This window comes from Macadamia integrifolia, chromosome 13, assembly GCF_013358625.1.
Source record: "Macadamia integrifolia cultivar HAES 741 chromosome 13, SCU_Mint_v3, whole genome shotgun sequence".
Lineage (NCBI taxonomy): Eukaryota > Viridiplantae > Streptophyta > Magnoliopsida > Proteales > Proteaceae > Macadamia > Macadamia integrifolia.
The window spans coordinates 23,074,371-23,094,190 of record NC_056569.1 but is presented as its reverse complement, the minus strand read 5'-3'; the positions used below and the strand labels follow the sequence as shown (position 1 = coordinate 23,094,190).

General features: G+C 40.8%; 1 non-coding gene and 1 pseudogene across 1 annotated transcript; both read left to right on the top strand.

Annotated features, from left to right (window-relative positions):
• The first annotated feature begins 742 nt into the window (after nucleotides 1-742).
• LOC122060273 lies at nucleotides 743-849 on the top strand. Its single transcript, XR_006134302.1, has one exon. It is a non-coding gene; the product is annotated as a small nucleolar RNA R71 (small nucleolar RNA).
• Nucleotides 850-16,504: 15,655 nt separating this feature from the next.
• Nucleotides 16,505-17,553, top strand: LOC122059107 (annotated as a pseudogene).
• The last annotated feature ends 2,267 nt before the right edge of the window (nucleotides 17,554-19,820 follow it).

The following is a 19,820-nucleotide window of genomic DNA, read 5'->3' as shown; positions in this document are numbered from 1 at the left end:
GACAACTTGGGTCAGTTCTCTCGTAATATTTTGATGGCTTCTCATGAGGAGGGTCATATTCTTTTCCAAATCACTTACTCTACTTGCCTCTCTAGTGTTGGTAAACTTAGGGGGTTTCTGATAAGATGATAAGAGAGCAAGCTTAGGGAAACTAGCCTGAGGTCCTACATTTGGCCTAGGAAATGTATCTGGGGCAAAAGGCTATTGTGCAAAGGGAGGCCTTTGGGGTCTAGGTTGACCTTGACTATAGAAATTGTAATGCCCTGCATGGTTGCTCTGGTTCCAAGAGAAATTTGGGTGATTTCTCCATCCTGGATTGTAAGTGTTAATATATGGATTATTCTGGTATAAGGCATTAACACTATCATTAGAAGTGCCCCCAGAGGTGTTGGGGCATTCTTCTATGACATGTCCAGGGGACTGGCACCAAGCACAAATCTTAACCAAATTGACTGATGATGGCTCTCTAGGAACAATAGCCTCAATCCTTTTGATAAGGCTATCTAAATGGGCTTCTTTGGCTACTAACCCATCCACAAAATATCATTTCCTTCCTATAGTTCTTTCACTTTCTTGGGTTGATTCCCACTCACGGGTTTTGTCAGCTAAGTCAAGTAAGAATTCCCATGCCTTTCCTTCATCTGTAAAGGATGTGAATCCCCTAGGGCATGTAGACTTTATCATTTGTTTAGTTGGATAATCAATACCCTCATAAATTATTTGGTATAGATGCCATAAGTCTAGGCCATGGTGAAGGCATTCTTGGAGTAGATCCTTGAATCTTTCCATAAGTTTGGAAAATGACTCACTAGGCTTTTGCCTAAACTGAAGGATATCACTTCTAAGCATATTGGTCTTACGAGTTAGGAAAATTTTCTAGAGGAAAACAACTATGAATTTTTCCCATGTGGTTATAGAATTTGTGGGTAACCATACAACCACTTCTTAGCTTGCTTATTCAATGCAAAAGTAATGAACCTAAGCTTAACAGCATCACTAGAAAGCTATTAGATCTTAATCAGAAAACATACCTCTTCAAATTCTCTGAGGAATAGGTATGCATCCTCAGAGTCAGCCCATGGAAATGGGGCAACATAGTGATGTACTGACATTTGAGCTCAAAATTATTGCCCTGGGCTTGTGGTAGAACTATGTAGGAAGGTTGGGTTGCGCTAGTAGGGTAGAACCTATCTTTCAGAGATTTAGGTGGAGGGTTTTGCTGTCGGTCTAGGTCTCCTATAATAAAAGGTATTGATAAGAGTACACGTATAGGATCCCTACTTGTTGGATTTCTTCTTTCTAATTGATTCACAGTATTACGTACCCACCCAGCACTCATGCAATAGGACACTATCCACAACTAGAATAAGACTAGAATAAAAGAAGGGAAAATATTTTTTTTATTTTTTATTTTTTTGGATTTTTGCGAGCTTACAGGCAGGGATCCGAGGTTGCTCAATTAATGAGGTATTGCTATATGGTGAAACCTATCTTTACCATACTGTGTGGCTTGGCGACCTCCACCAATACAACTATTATTACAAGTTGTTCTTCTCAGGAATTCTATAAATGATGAAAGAAAAAGAAAAATAAAGCACTCCGATTTACCAAAAGAAAACAAAAAATAACATAGAACTGTCTCCCTGGCAACGGTGCCAAAAACTTGTTTGAGATTTAAAAGTAACCACAAGTGTAAGGATCGGTGTAGCTAACAGGATGAACACAAGGAGAGCAATCACTTTATTTTAGGCTTCTTTTAGTAATACGAAAGTGTAAAGATTGATTATGGTGATCTACTTCTAACTATCGTCCTAACACAATGCATCTAAAAACGTCCTAACCAACACATCTAAGGAAATTGGAATTAAAATTGCAATAAAAATTGAACAACCAAATCATTCATCATCTAGGAATTTAAATACTTAAACCACGCAATTAAAAATTAAATAACTGAAAGTAAAAGTGCTGAAATAAAGAGTGCTAAAATAAAGAGTGCTGAAAAGTAAATAAATAAAATAAAAAGGAAAAAAAGCTAGAGAGAAGCACAAAAGTAGGTATCTCTACTTAGCCCTAGGGATGCACCATAAATAATATGAGCTTCCCTACTTGACCAGAGAGTACTCTTACAAGGGCTTTACTGAGCTTTAGGGTAAGGGATGCAATATAAATAAGAAAGTAAAAGGATGGTTCCATAGCTAGAGAGGGACAAAGCCGATACATGCATCTAGCCAAGGACCTTGGGGAAAAGGAAAAACATCAAAGTAAAAACTGAAATTTAAATCCTAAACTAAGAATGAATGGGTAGCAAGAAGATGGAATGAGAGGGGGATGAGAAGACTTATAAAAGAAGCCTACTTACCTGAACTTCAATCCTTGAACCAAAAACTTGATTGATTTGAGATACTACAACCCTAAAAACCTGATTTGAACTAAATCAAATCTGAAATTGTTAGGCCTGGAGAAAACAAATCATGAAGAGAAAAACTTGCACTTGAAAGAGATGCTTCACAGCTTGTTCTTGTCACCTAGAACTAAACCTAGAACTAGAAATTAAAATTATTACACCTTTGAATAACTTGAATTGCACAAACAAAAAAGAGTTGAAAAGTATAAACAAAGACTTGCATTAACAAAAAAAAATTACAAAAATTCTTGCATAAAAAAAAACTAAGAAGAAGAACTAAAGAGAGAGAGAGAGAGCATAACTAAAAAATCTAGAAGAAGAAAACTAGAAAAGAGAGGGACTAGAGAGGACGCCCCTCCCCCCTTGGTCGACCCTCTTTTATAGGAACAGGGAGAGAGGAGAAAACGATTTGGGGAAATCGGGCTTCCAATTTGGTGGGGATTTGGACAATCGTGGAGATGAGGTGGAAAATAGGAATTAGGAGAAAAAGGGAGAGAAAATAGGGGAAAAAAGAGGAGAACACCCAAGGGTGGATCCCTTGGGCAATTTTATGATGAGGTGAAGGGGAGAGAATGGAGAAAAGAGAAAAAATAGGGAAGAGAAAAAATCTCCATGATTTTTTTTCTTTCCTTTTTTCCTATTTTTTAAAAAAATAGGGAAGAGAAAAAATCTCCATGATTTTTTTTCTTTCCTTTTTTCCTATTTTTTCTCCTTTATTTCCTTCTTTTTCTCTCTCTCTTCAAACTTGCGTACAAACCCCCTTACACGATTTCTACTTTCCTTGCTTTGCTGATTTGGACATCTTCTAATTGAGTAGGAAGTAATGAGTAGAAGAGAGAAAACCTTCAAAAAAAATCTCCAAAAAAATGGCAGCCAAGAGGTTCGAACTTGAGACCTCAAGGTGAGCATGGGATTTTTGCACACAACTCACCAACTACGATAGGTAGTTGTTGTTACCAAAAAAGAATCTTAAATCACTCAAGGGGGGATCCATTGATCCTTGTTGGCATTTGGAATATTCCTTGTACACTTGGGACAACTATAAACAGGCTGGTTCTACATCTCGGTTCAGGTCTGATCCATTATTTTTTTTTTACCGACAAGAATAATCACTTGTATGGGTGACCAAACGGATGTGTAATTTTAATGCAACACATTCATCTTGCTCAGAATTTCATCCTCTTCATAACCATGAAAAGAAACAAGACCTCTTTACGTGGAGATATGGCACCCGATATTCCTTAAGTCTTTTAAAATAAAAAACCTACAAAAAAAGAGTAAAACCCAAAGTAGCTCCATTCTAAATATTTAAAAATGCATGCTTTATTATCTAAGGTTTTACATATAAATGTGCTCATCACTTAGTTCTAAGTGACAAGAACCAAGTGTGGAGCACAAGTTTTCAAGTTCAGATTTGTCTTCGACAGACCTAGCAATTTTAGATTTGGTTTATCCCAAATCTGGTTTTTAAGGCTAGTACTATTTCAAATCAAACAAGAAGCAATAAGTTTTAATTCAAGTATAGAAGTTTAGGTAGGTAGGCTTCTTCATAAGTCTTCTCACCCCCTCTCAGTCTCTCTTCTGGCTACCCATTCATTCTTAACTTAGGTTTTTAATTTCAATTTTACTTTGTTGTTTTCCCTTTACCCCAATGTCCTTGGCTAGACTATGTGTTAGCTTTTTCCCTCTCTAGCTATGGAACCATCCTTTTAATGCCTTTATTTTTAGTTATTTACTTTTCCTCCCTTTCCCTAAAGCTTAATAGTGAAGCCCTTGTAAGAGTTACTCTCTAGTCAAGTAGGGAAGGTTGCATTATTTGCGGTGCATCCCTCTCTAGTCAAGTAGAGAAACCTACTTGTGTGCCTCTCTGTAGCTTTCTTCCCTTTTAGTTGCACTTTTATTATTTATTTCAGCACTTTTACTTTCAGTTATTTACTTTTTATCTGCATGGTATGAAGTATTTAAATTCCTAGATGTGTTATTTAGGATGCTTTTAGATGCATTTGTTTTAGGGTGGTAGTTAGAAGTAGATCACCATATTTAATCGATACACTTTCATATTACTAAAAGAAGCCAAAAATAAAGTGGCTGCTCTCCTTGTGTTTGACCTGTAATTACACTGATCCGTACACTTGCGGTTACTTTAAATCTCAAACAATGGGCCACTCTAGTTGGGCCTGAATTTCTCTCTTGGGTCGTGAATTGGGGCTTTTTATTATCAAAGAATGAGTTCACCTTTTTCTATGTGACAGGGCTTCACATTCTTGTTGAAGGCCCTTGCCATTCTTAGTTGATATTTCAATAGACTATTCATGGCTTTCATGCGTCTTTCATCAAGAAAATTGAGCTCGTTATGTCTGGCCTTCACCCATTTTTCTTCAGATAACTTACTATCAAGGAGCATCCTTAGGGATGGTACCAAGATCTTCACTGGTGGAACCGCCTCAACCCCATATACCAAGGAAACAAGAGTTGCCCCTATTGAGGATCGTATAGTAGTTCGATATGCCTATAGAGCAAGTGGGAACTTATCTACCCAATCCTTGTATGTTTCAACCATTTTTTGTAAAATGACCTAGATGTTCTTGTTAGCTGCTTCCACTGCCCCATTGGTCTATGGCCTAGAAGTGGTAGAGTAATGCCTTTTGATACCGAACTTTGTGCAGAACTTGTCAGTTTTGCCAGAAATGGGATCCTTGATTTGATATCAGCTCTTGGGGCACTCCATTTCGGTAAATGATATTTTCTTGGATGAATTTTGCCACCTTAGCAGATGTGAGAACTACATATGACTGAGCTTCTACCCACTTGGTGAAATAATCAATGGCCACTAAGATGAACTCGTGACCGTTGGATGCCTTGGGATTGACCTTTCCTATAACGTTAATACCCTAAGTAGAGAATGGCCAAGGAGAACTAAGTGAGTGTAATTTTGTTGGTGGGATGTGTATGATATTGATAAATATCTAACATTTGTGGCTTGAAAAAGCCCACACAGTCTGTTTCCATTGTGTTCGAGTAGTATCCCAGTTTGAGAATCTTCTTAGCTAGCATCTTGGCATTCATATGGGGGCCGCAAAGGCCTTGATGAATTTCCTCCATGATCATTGCTAGCTTGATCTTCATCTACATACAACTACTGTATTCCACCATAGGATCTCTTGTATAATAAGTCCCCTTGAAGAATAAATTGGGTGGCATATCTCCTTAGAAATTTATTTTCTCTATCTTTAGCTTCAATTGGATACTTCCTCTCCCTAATGAAGTCCACTATGTGAGCAAACGAAGACCGACCATCTATGGTGAGAGACTTCACCGTATTCTAGTAAATGGGCCTACTTCTTTGCTCCACTAAGAATGGTCAAATTCTGGCCATAGGGTTGCATTCTACCATAGAAGCCAAGGTTGCAAGGCATCGGCAAACCGATTGTTATCCCTTTGGAAGTATTCAAATGAGATCTTCTTGAATTGTCCAATCACCTCTTCCAGATGTTCTTGATACGGCTTCAGTTTCTCATCTCTGGTCTTCCACTTTCCTTCTATCTGACAGATGACAATGGCTGAATCTCCATACACCTCAATCCTTTTCACCCCAATGGTTAGATCTATTTCCTGTCCCAAGGCACAATCTTCATGTTCAGCAATGTTGTTGGTACAGGGGAAATCAAGGAGAAATGATGAAGGCAAATAAAGGCAGTTTGGAGTGACAAGTAATATCCCTACACCACACCCCTTTTGGTTAGCCGCTCCATCAAAGAATAACTGCCATTCATTAGCTATATCTTCTTCTTCAATTGCTGTGATTTCTTCATCCTCAAAGGTATCATCTAGGGCTCTTCCATCTTCTATGGGGTGAGTAGCCAAATGATCGGCTATAGCTTGCCCCTTGATAGACTTCTGAGCAATATAGGTAATGTCAAATTTTGATAGCAATAGGAGCCATCGAGCCATCCTTCTTATTAGAACTGGTTTCTCAAAGAGGTACTTGATTGGATCCATCCTTGAGATCAACTGTACTAGATAAGCTACCATGTAGTGTCGTAGCCTTTTTGTTGCCCAAATCAATGCAAAGTTCTTTCCAAAGATGTGTATCGTGTCTCATACTCCAAGAACATCTTGTTGAGGTAGTATATAGCATGCTCTACCCCCTTCTCTGTTTTCTTTTGTGCTAGTAATAAGCCCATGGAATATTCCCCAACTAATAAGTACAACCAAAGTGGTTCCCCTTCCACTGGTGGTGTCAATACTGGTGGGTTCATAAGATATCCATTTATCTTATCAAAAGCTTGTTGGTATTGGTCATTCCATTCTGTGGGTAGATCCTTCTTTAGCAACTCGAAGATTGGTTCACAGATCATAGTCAGTTGAGCTATGAATCTACTGATATACTGAATATGACCCAAGAATCCCCGTATCTCCTTCTCGGTCTGAGGTGTGGGCATTTCTTGGATTGCCTTGATCTTGATAGGGTCGACTTCGATGCCACTTTCACTCACCAAGAATCCCAACAATTTTCCTGTTGTTGCCTCGAATATACACTTCTGAGGATTCAACTTTAGCTGATACTTCCTACTCCTTTCAAAGAATCATCTTAGTGTGGGATTATACCCCTGTCGATCCTTTGAGTTCACTATTATATCATCCACATAGACTTCCATATTTTTGTTCATTATATCACGTAGTATGGCCGTAGCTGCTCTCTGATAAGTTGCCCTGGTATTCTTTAGTCTAAAGGGCATCACCTTATAGTAATAAATTCCCCATGGAGTTGTGAAGGCTAACTTTTCACGATCCTCTGGGTGCATACTCACTTGATTGTATCCTGAGAATCCATCCATAAATGATAGCAAGGCATGCCCTGCTATGTTGTTGACCAATACATCAATATGAGGTAGTGGGAAATCATCCTTAGGGCTCACCTTGTTAAGATCTCGAAAATCTATGCACATAAGTACCCTACCATCTTTCTTTGGAAGCAGTGCTATGTTGGCCAAACACTGGGGGTACTTCACCACTTGTAGAAACCCTACATTCCACTGTACTTCTTCTCTACTCTTTTCACTCTATTTTGGATGCATTCTTCTGAGCTTCTATTTGACTGGCATTACCCCGAGGTAGGTTGGCAAATGATGCACGATGTTAGGATCTATCCCAGGCATATTCTCATAGGACTAGGCAAAGACTTCAACGAACTCCTTCAGAAGGCTGATCATCTGCTCTGCTTCTTCATCATCTATGGTGGTACCAATTTTTACCTCTCGAAGCCATTGGTCAGTTCCCAAATTAATAACCCGGTAATTCTCACGGATGGGTTGGGCTTTCTTTGGTTTACATTGTTTTATTAAGGTATGATATTCATTAAGATCATCATTAGAATAAGGAGACAAGTCATACTCGGAATCAAAAATTTCATTCATGAAAGAAGGAGTAATAAACTTGACATACACAGACTCTGAACTTTTCACAAGAGGGGAAAGAGACACATAATCATAAACAGAGGACTCGGCAATAGACTCGACGATCAACTTGATTTTCTTTCAGTGGTATTTAGGTTGGTTGACTCAATAGCATGAGTGAACTTGAAATTATCTCCAATGCTTGTCCAATTCAGGAGTGGTTCAATAGACTGATGGATGAGCAAATGTGGCAAAGGGCCTTTTTCTTCTTCCAGGAAGGTCATTGCTATCTCTTCAGTGGTTCTAACATTGTTTTCTTTGGTAGGTGCTTACTTGTTCACAAAGATGAGCTGATCAATCTCATGTTCTTTGAAGCCAAACTTTCTAAGGGGTGAGAGGTGGTGGAGACTGCTCAACCCTCTTTCTATGAAATCCAACTTTTTGAGCTTATTCATGTAGCTCTTGAGCTCGTGGTTCTCGTAGAAAGGAACAAATATGGCTCTCCAAATCAATGGAAAGATGAAAACTCCAAACAAGTCTTATCTTCTTTTCCCATTCTCTCTTCAGGAGGACCAAGTGACATGGTACCTCTTTTGACCAGATTAATGTTTTAGGGTTGCTAGAGGAAGACCCATTCTAAATCACACAATTTCTACTATTCCAATAATGTAGCTTTCTGATCACTTTCCTTAGTTTGAAGTTGTTCTAACTCATGAGTTACCCAGTCGAACTCATATTGAAAGAACACTTTGAACCCTAGTTGCATCTTTACAGTGGTTTCATCAAACCATGGCTCAATATTTCGACAAAAAAGAAAAACTCCTCCTTCCTTACTAGATACCCATTGAGAGTAGGGTAGTAAGAGGTGGATATTTTCCTAGTCATTCTTAGAACCTTTTGCTTCTTGCTAATATTGTTGCTTCCTTATCCGGGGGTTTGAGGATTGTACCCTAGACCACTTCTTCCTTTGCTCACAACCAAAGTGGGTAGCTTTGGAACAACTTGATGATACTTCCCTAATCCCATTCTAGGGAAGTATTGATTGTTTTTCATCATTTGATCACTGGTGGACTACAGAATGCTTAATAATTAACCGAGATATGCCCTTCAGATGTCCCTTTGGCATTGACCACACAAGTTCCTTTTATTTAAAATCCATTGAGTTAGACCTCTTTGGTCGGTTCTTCCACTTTTTCACTATTGGCTAGAGTATTCAATATCTCCTGGTCTTCTGTGATAGTGATCACCTTCTCCTCATGTAGGAATTTTACCTTCTGGTGAAGACTGGATGACACTGCCTTTGCATGGTGTAGCCATGGCCTTCCTAGAAGTATATTGAAAGATGCTGGTATGTCGATGATCTGGAAGTCAATATCAAGCCTCACTGGGCCAATTAAAACAGCCATGGTAAGGATTCCAAGGACTTCCCTTTTGGTATTGTCATATGCTCACACCGTTCGGCCTGATGGCCTCATCTCTTCCATAATAGCACCAATACTCTTGGCTGACCTCAAGGGTGGAACATTCATAGCACAACAAGGATCTAAGGAACAATCTTGTCAATGCATTCCACTATTATATGCAGAGCTCTGTTGTGCTGGGTTCCTTTGGTTGGGAGCTCAGAATATGAAAACATCAATGGCTGCACTGCATACATTGCCCCTACTATTTATGAGAGATGCGTGTTCTATCTCGATAAGCACTTCCACATTGCTGAGGGACTTCAAGACTACTTCACGGTGTGAAGCAAAGGCCATCAATCATCCCCAAATTGAGATATTGGCCTGGGCCTTCTTGAGTTGGGCCAAGACCAGGTTCTCCGGTTCTTTCTTGGAAGCCACTTGTTCCAGCCTCATTGGTCCCTGATTGTTCTACCAGTAGGGCCTTGTCCTTGTAGTCTCTTCCACTTTTAGTTTCCATTACACTAACAAGCTTTTTTACAACAATCTCTGTGGGATAGTGATCCTCATCATCACTGTCAGTTATGGTAGTTATCTCCACCATGGGATCATTTTCCTCTTCAGAGTCTCCTTCCTGACTCCGGTGGGAAGTTCAGGTCCTCCACAGATATTAAGAGCCCTAGCTTGCAATTTCTTCACCACTTTGGAAAGGTGTTTGACCCCTGCATCCACTATTTCTACAAGCGTGTCATCTCCCACTATTTCCTTAAGGTCTTCCATTTGTTCGGCGTAGTAGCATTCATTGATGGCTACTTTACCTAATCTGGTCAATCTTTTAACCTCGAGTTTCATCTCACCCAAGCGCCCATAAATGCCAATCATCTGTTCTGCCATAGGGTCTACATTTCCTTCAATGATGATCTCATATTCTTTGATGTCCTCACTATCTTCTAAGTATGGTGAAGACTTATCCCCTTCCATGTTGATCATGTGTGCTGATTGAATAGCATCTGTTGGGTCAACCATTAGGTCATCTTCGCCGATAGCATACACTGAGTACCCTCCTGGATCCCTTAGTGAGTAATACCCAGATTCATCATCTTCATTATTATTCCAAGGTCCTCGGTAGTCAATATCATCCTAGTCCTTATACTCATCGGAGTTATCACTATCATCCCAATCCTCGTCTTTATTATCATTGTTATCATCCTCTTCTTCACTAATTTCCCCCTCACTTAGTTCTTCATCAGTTTCCTCATGGCCCTCAAATTCTCCTGCATCCAGCCATTCGTAGTATTTAGAGCATATGGATCAGAAAATCTCCATAGGGCCAAACTTAATCTCATTGACTCAGAGCCTGATTAGACTAGACTCTTCTTCTTCTGTGTCACTCCCTATATGGATTAGGGAGGTGTGCTCCTTGATTTGTTCACCTACTACCAATGCCATTACTGCTCTGAGAAGGTCATCTGTGACTTCTTTAATTGTCTCTGGACCGTCCTCCCGAGATATGGTTGTCTGAATCAAAGAAATGGGATTAACATCTTGACTTTCTCCTAAGACATTCACTGAACCTTTTGACGAGGTCACTTTTGGAGATTCTAGCAATGCAAGCATATCCCTCTAGCTGTACCCACTAATCCATCATTCCCTTGGGTTATCCACTGAACCTTGAGAATGGGAATGACATAAGGGTGATGAGGGATATAAGGTGGGGTGATATGAAGGTGATGTGATGTAGGAGATAGGGTATTATAATGAAGATAGGGGGTGGTAAGATGATGAACGATTGTGTAATGTGGGATAGCATAGGGTATTATAATGAAGATAGGGGGTGGTAAGATGATGAATAAGATGATGATAAGATGATGATGAGGCTCCATCTCTGGCTCCATCTCTTTGATGTTGATGGTGTGGTGTAGGTTGATGGTATGGTATGGTGGATTCTCCTGTTGACGATGAAAGAGAGATGGTGGGTACTTGATTCTCTAATTCTTCCTCTGATGACTCTTCTCTTTAGGGAGTTCTCATGACTTTGGCCCTTTGCCTCATAATTTTTGGTAGGCGTAGGCATTCATGTGATTTTTTGAGCTATAGATTTGATGAGTTAAGTGGGATCACTTTTCGTCGTTTCTTCTTCCAGATTGTACACACAACTAGAGTGAAGACCTCCAAAATTATAGAACATGGGACGATAGAAGTGCTTGTTCGCATAGTACATGTAGAGGGCCCTTTGGAAAGAGTTGCATTCCTTCTGATAAGCCACCTTAATGAAGCTGATTATATGCCTTACTATTTCCAAGAGAAAATCTTTTCAAATGCAATAACTTCTCTACCCACTCATCTTGCCTCCGGACATGGTACTTCTTGGAATTTCTGATGAGATGAGTTGGATCGTAGAATTGAGGATCAAAATTTCGTTGATCATTTATCATTGACAACATGTTGACTATTCCATGATCTAGGAGTGGATTGGTAGTGACATTGGGAGGCTATTTGACTTTGACTTCAATAGTCCTGTTGTCTACCAAGTCTTGAATTGCATGTTGAAGACCTAGGCACCTTTTAGTGGTGTGCCCCTTCTGAGTGTGGTAGGCACAATATTCATGGTCCCTATACCAAGCTAGGGGAGGATTGCTGATCGGCCTTGGAACTATAGTGCCTAATAGTCCTCGTTTCTTCAACTTCTCATATACTGGTGCGACAGGCATCCCTAAATCAATGAACTATCTCCTTAGACAAGGAGACTTCTGAGCAGGAGCATCTTCTTGTATCACAAATGGTTGTGAAGAGGTGATAGGTGACACCGACTATTGGACCACGCCTACCACATTGGTTTCAAGATTCTTTCCTCGCCCAAATCTAACATTCTTTCTTCCATCTTGAGAAGCTCCTTGATATTGTGCATCCCTTAGGATTATGTTCTCAACATGTGTGCCAGTGGCTATCAAAGCATTAAAAGATTGTAGATGCTGATAGTAGAGAACATCATAGTAAGGCTTGGACAGGTTTTCAGTCAACATTTCCACCTGCTCTGCTTTAAAAGGTTGATCTCCATCTTAGTGGCCTTGTCTCTAAACATCCTCAGGAAGGCGGTGAATCCTTCTCTAGGCTTCTGCCTCAAGGTCTCAAGTTCACGATGCTTCACATCTACTTCAATGTTGTAAGAGTACTACTTGGTGAAAGGCTTTTCACCACTGTCATCCAATTCTTTGTCTGGGTACACTCCAACTGTGTGAGCCATCTCAATGCTGGTCCTGATAGTGTCAACATGAATGCCTAACCCATCTGATTGTCAACAAACAGCCATAATTTGGTAAGCTGAGGAAGACCTTTAGACCCTGACTCGTCAAATCTGTCAGTTTGCCATTTGAACTTCTCGGGAATTCTTACCCTAGAAAAGAAACTCATCTCATTAGAATCCACTACTTGACCTACCAAACTCTTTCCTACTCGGATCATATTTTCCAAATTTTCTAATTACTTTCTAGTTTTTCTTTCTCTCTCCGTCTCTGGAGGTTCCATTCAGACATGTGCCATAAACTCTTCTTCCTCATCGTCAATCACCACCCTGGGTGGAGGAACTCGGGAATAAGCTCCTTGTTGACCATCAGACAAGTGGGTAAAATTCCTCATTGACCAGTTGGCCTAGCTGGTTCTGGTTCTCCTGAGTCGACTTGGGAGGAAGTCCCATGATAACTCGTAGGTCCGTTCTATTCCAATTCTTTGGTAGTCAGTGTTGGTTCAACCTTGGGATCAATCCTGGGAGGGTTTCGTGAGAGGTACAATACTTGAGCTAATCGACTCTTGACTTCAGCCATTTCTATTTCCAATATCTCTACTGGGTGGATCCATGCTTGCTTAAGTGATCAATGTTGGGTGGATCGATGTGAACTGGACTGTAATCACTTGAAAGGAGATAGTCTCAGAGAGACGATGGAGGTGACACTGGACTTAAGCTAGTCAATTGGTTACCCGATGTGTCCAAACTAACCATGGAGAATACTTAAGATGTGGAATTGTGCCTAGGTCAAAAGTGGTTTATTATAGGATTCTTGCATTCCCACCTCTTTATTTACTCATCCACTCAATTTTCAACCAATGATTCATCCAAAGTTAGCCCACTTAATGATAGAGAGTGGATAGGGGTTGATGCCCCTAGTCCACTCAATGTCATAGGTGGGAGATACACATAAATGGCTTGAACAGAACATCCTATAAAACATTCTCTATCACTAAAGTCATGCTTTCTTTATTCTTATCCCACTAGGTGACCTTCCTCCTAGTTTCCTCGGGTCTTTAGATAATTTGGTATTTTATGGGACTTTGACGGGAACTGCCCCAAAGTTATGTATACCAAATCATCCATATATCATTTCTAATGAGGAAGGACACCTTTCATCTGAAATCCACTTAGGAGAGCATTCTTTTGAATAGAATGCATTATAGGGAGATTCCTTTTCAAGACCTCAAACAAGTTCTATAGATCAGCCAGTGGCATAACTAGCGTTCTCCATCTATTTCCTACATGATGCGAGTATGCAGTGGATGCAAATAGGACTGACAAGGCTTCCTTGATAGGATCTATATACACAAGGTACGTGATCCTTTTGATATCCCCAAAGGTACGAGATCAAAGGGGTGACATCCTTGCATATTACTCGTGACAACACATAAGGTTAAGCATCTGGCCACGGGGGTGGTGGAACCGTGAGTGATTGTGCATAAAAGTGTAATGTGGGAATATCATTATTCGATCTCAGAATGTCATAAAGTGCACGGACCTCCCTGAGGGCGCTGGCACAATTACGAACATTCTCGCCATATAACAATACCTCACACCCTTGTACATGAAGCAGCTATCATTTGCTCTCAGAGTACTCTCTATGACATGCACTGACCTCCCCAAGGGTGAGAGCATAATAGGGAGTCTCTCGCCAAATGAATTCACTTCGAGCATGATGCATGATGTGGTTAATGAATACAATTACAAACATGGGGTTAGCCAAACATATTTTAAAACAGATGTGGTGGAAAATGTTCTTGTATTTAGAGGTAGCATCTAGTGTTAGAAGCTTGACATGTATCCCTATTGGAGTCACCACTGTGAGGGTAGTGACTGGAGAAGTCCCCCTTTTCCCCCTTTTGTGGGGGGGGGGGTTAAAGAGAGATTTTGGATTCCGTCCTCTCTCCTCTCTTTCTCTTTCTTAGGGAGGGGTGTGTTGTGTGTGTGCTCCCACGAGCCCCGTACTGCCGTACCACCTCTCAAAGATACATGGGTACCTATTTCACAGGAGTGTGGGGGTCGTCATTGAGACTAGGTATTTGATGATGGTCCAATACGGGGGATTAGAATCATACAAAAGGGGTTTGGAGTCACCACCTAGGATTATGGGCCTAGGACCCAGGGGAGGGCCCAATTCCTAAGAAGAGGGCCGAAAAGTCAGTCTGGTCTAGATATTTAGGGTACATGTCAGGTTGTAGAGTTGGGAAAGTGTTAGGCACCCAATCTACCCGGTTCAACCGGTCTTCCTAATAGATGCTTAAGACCAACATTTTTCACAATTATTCCTATGCCGCATGCATGGCTAAGTTATCACACATATATACATTAATTGAATTTAATTACTTATGTACACTAAAACAAGGTCAATCAAAATTCTAAATTATGCTAACTCAGGTGAGAGATTATACCTGAGCTTAACCCCTTTTTCGGGTCAAGAGGAGTGGACCCCCGATTGGTACGGGTAGGAACTTTCTTATGGATTCTCTCGGCTCAGGGGAAGATGGTATTAAACTCCAATTTCCTTTATTGAGAGATACTAATTGTGGCAATATTCGGGCAGACTTTCAGCTAGGAAAGGTTACTTTTCGATTTGAGTTTCAGCAGAGCTTCAACTAGGGAAGGCTGTTTCTGGGTTTAGGCTGAGGTGACACTCCGGCAGAGCTTTCACTGGGGATAGGCTATGGGAGGCCTAGGCTGAGGTGGCACTCCGATGCTTCCACTAGGGGTAGGATATGGGAGGGCTAGGGCTAAGGTGGCACTTCGACAGAGCTTTTGCTAGGGATAGGCTATGGGAGGGTTAGGCTGAGGTGGCACTCCGGCAGAGCTTCCGCTGGGGATAGGCTATGGGAGGGCTTAGGAGGCTTAGGAAAGCTTAGGAAGAACTTTGAAGAAATTCAAAGAACTTCAAAGAACTCTGAAGAACTTCGAAGGACTTGGGAAGAACTTCAAAGGGAGGAAGAAAAGGGCAGATTATCTCCAACAAAGGGGCTCACCAAGTGGCTCAAGTGTGAAATTCAAGGAGAGGGGGTATTTATATGTTTCTTGGACCAATAGGATGCAAAAGGGGATTTTTTTAGCCAATGGGGTGTAGTGGCATAGGTACAGAAGTAGGGTGGCACGGGTGAAGAGGGAAAATCACCAAAATCCGACCGTCAGAGTGGGCCCATCGGAGCATGGTATGGGATCATCGATTTCTGATGCAAGGCCCCTGGCCCCTAGCCCCTGGCATGGGTCCACCGATGTGCTGAGTTGTGGTGGTTGGGAGCGGGGCCATGTTGGTGTGGGGTGGGGCCACAGGCAGGGGCACGTGTGGGGTTGGAGGATGGTGCACGCGGGGCACACGGGGGCTAGGGGCTAGTGTATGCGGGGCACACGGGGGCTAGGGGCTAGTGTATGCGGGGTGTACAGGGGCTGGGGTTGGTGTACATGGGGCACGCGGGGGCTAGGGTTTGGCTGTGCATGGATGTGGTTATGCATAGGATTGGTTGTGCATGGGGCTAGTTGTACATAGGGTTGGTTGTGCATGAGTGTGGTTGGGTGCAAGAATATTCCTAGAATTAGATCTAAGGGCTTTGATGGGTTCTATCTTCCGGTGATGATGCAGGAGATTCGATAGTCTGATTTTGACATACCATATATCGTTGGAATTGTGATTCCAAGTACTATCCATCCTTAAGGTCGCTTTGGACTAGATTCCTTTGTATATGTGATGTCATAATTGGGCCCCTCTTTTCTTTCGCACAAGGTTCCTAGGTGAGTATGGAGTATTTTAGGATTGGGTTACTTCAGTCAGTTGTTATCTTTGTTGATTGGAAGCAGAAGGCCGTGTCCACGATCCGTGAGTCATCATAGCTGGGGAAGGGTGACAAAATTGGGTGTCTATAGGGTCGGTCCACTGCTATGTTTATGCTGGTCGGGCCTGAATACAATTACCAGACCATTGACTAGTCAACGATGTATATATATGGTATATCAATATTCAAATAGGTTTAGAGATTGATTGTTGCTTTGCCACATCATTGTTGCTTTACGACATTTGTTGCTCGAGAGTAAACATTATCTAGCCAAACCTTCTTTAACGGTGTCTCCAACAAAGAAGTTGCCTTCTGATCATGTTGTAAAATCACCACAGTGGAATGTTAAGCAGAAAGGTGATTCTCAAAAGCCAAACCAGAGTACTGAATGTGCTGAGAATGCAGTTGGGGAGCCTATTGTTCCATCTTTAGACAATGGTATCAATAGGGTACTTATTAGTCAACATTCAAGCTGTGGGCCTTATTCTAAAAATCCACCAGCAGCACCTGTGGTTATTGATAGTATTATGGGTCCTTGGTGTTTCCATCCGCCTCCAGGGAATCAGTGGTTGGTTCCAGTTCTCTCTCATTCTGAAGGTCTTGTCTACAATCCATATACAGGCCCTTGTCCTCCTACAACTGGGTTCATGGCTCTAGCATATGGAGGTTGTGGACCTCTTAGCCTACCTCCAGTGGCTGAAAACTACATAAATTCTGCATATGGAGTTCCAGCTACTCACCAAGGGATAAGTGTTTTTCCAGGCACTCCTTCAGTTGGTCAGATCTACTTCTAGACATATTGCTTTCCAGTCATAAGTCTGGTTATGTCTACCTTAGCTGTTGAACGAGCAAGCCTTTTAGCTGGTGCTCAGCCGCATGGTCAAGCAGAATAGTTATCCACAGAGGCCGTCAACTTCAACTTGCACCAACAAAGCTCATGCAACTATTTTAATCGAAAGAGTGAAGCTCTTGATGGTGGTATTTGGAAGTTTCAAGGATCCAAAGATAGTGAATTACAAGGGAGTAGAGCAAGCAGTCCAGGTGAGAGGGCACGAGGAGCAAGGCCAGGACATGTAGATGAAAGGATGCTCTTTGGATTTTTCCGAGGGCTCTAGCTGTGCAGGTTTTCGATCAAAATCCTCAGGCTCATAGCAGTGACCAGTAGATTTGAGTGATCAAGCTTGTGCCTTACAACCCTAGATCTGCAACTGAGTCGGTGGCATGAATTTTTTGGCCGATACAGAAAGAAAGGCAGTAATATGATTCTATTTAGTGCATGATTTGATGTTTGTCTCCAACCGTAAGTCCTATAAGGTCATGACCAATCACTAGCGATAAAAAAGAAAAATCATGAGCTGATACAATTTGATTTGGTGCTTGATCATTTTCTTGGTTCCTTTTTTAGGTGCTTGGTAATTTGATATTGGGTTTTTGTTTCTAATATGATGATATAATTGTAAATATTACTTCGGTAAGATCATTTTTTCTTTCTTTTGTATATATTTTTTTTAATCACAAAAAGGAAATTCATTGAGATAAGAGGAGTGAATATACATCATTATAGGAGTGAGAATTGGAAAGAGATATTCTCTTAGTGAGAAGCCAAAAAGCCAAGTGTTTTAGGAGCATTACCACATCATTAGTTGGTTTTAGACAATAGTTTAGTTTAGACAAAAAAGTATGGACATCCAAAAAAAAGGAATTTCTCTGAATGGCTAATTGCAGTTTTTATGGTCAGTCAAAAGAAATTGTAGATCAACAGAATCAGTCCATATCTTCCATGATTCCATCTTGCCTCCATTGCATGTTGCACTCCCATGAGCAGCTAAGTAATATGTGCTTTAATGGTATTTCCTGTCATCATATAATCAGCATTTAACAGGCCTACATTATTTTTATCAATTAATCAATTAGCCCAAGCAGAGATAGTATTGGTCTTATCAGTAACTCCCACACATACCATTGTTGATGGGGTCACACAAGGTAGGATTTTTATCAATTAAGCAATAAGCCCAAGTAGAGATATTATTGGTCATATCAGGGACTCCCATATATACCATCATTGATGGGGTAAGATGAGGTAGGGGTAGGAAAATAGGGGAATTATATGGATTTAGACCTCTGGATAAATGTCTAGATCATCAATCAAAGTGTTGCCAAAAGGAAAGCATTTAAATGTGAAGGCAACAGTTAAGTGCATATAGTTTTGTTGTTTCCTTTTTTTTTTTTTTTGGAGTGGGGAGTATTTTCAGAGTAACTTCTTTTTGAGGTAAGAAATTTTTGTACTAAAAATCTCTCATTTGTCACTTTTTCTGGGGTCATTTTCTGGTACGAGGATGCTATTACATGAACAAGTTTATACTGAGAGAACCATTGTGGGTTGTATAAGTTGAAGTATTTACAAGGAAAAGCTACATAAAGCTCCTTGATTACTGAAGTATGTTCTTTGCTACCTGTGACCTTGGATGGACCTTGTTGCAGTGATTAGGTTGCACCATTGCCACCAAGTGGTTGCAGGTTCGAGTAGAGAAACAACCTTTCCGTGAAGCAGGAGAAAGGCCGCATACATTATGAACCTCTTCGGCCCTGCAGTGGTGGGAGCCTCATGCATTGGGTACACCTTTTTTTTTTCCTCCTTGTTACCTGATGCAGCCCTTTGAAAACTGCAGGCAGTGATTGTATCCTCTTCATCTCTTCTTCACTCATAAACATTACTGACTGAAAAGGAAGGTCCTCTTTGAACCAATCTTGAGCCATGAGTAGGTTTGCCTCTTTTTCTGCCAATTTGATCATGATCAAAGTACTAAATGAAAAAGACTATGTCATTGGAAAGATCTTACACTCTATCCCTGTATCATTATTAAAAAAAAATTAATGGAAAATAAAAAATTCATTAACTGGAAATAATTAAGATATAGATTGTCACGCCCTGTTCACATAGAACCGGATCGATGACTGGGTTCCCTCTGGGTAACCCAAAGCCACCAAGATCATCTGATATAGTAACCACAGCATAGCAAGCACAGGTAAACATAGGATATAATTAATATAATACAGCAGAAGTCTTGTCATGAATAATACTTGTAAATCCCTGATATTTACACAAGAAATAGAAATTCAACTATCGACAGCACAAAAGGGAAAATATACCAAAAGAATAAAAAAAGTACAACAAGTAGAATCAGCTATTGTTGCCCAGCAACACAACCCTCACATGGGCAACCATCATAGTGATCGAATCCTTCAGGGACCCACAAATCCCCCACTGGGGTTCATCGATTTGACCCAACATGGGTTCCTCTACTGAATAGCCTACAAAATCATCTAAAATGGTATGTACATGAGGGGTGAGCTCACTAGCTCAGTAAATGGAAAGAAGGACGTACACAAGCAATTACAAATCAAATGATATTATATGCATGAGATTCATTTTAAACCTATTTCACTTAAGCAATCATTACTAGGTCATAGGTTACATGCTACTCACAACCATAGTGCACGTATGCCCCGGGTACGAGACGCGTTCCCCATCCTTGAGCA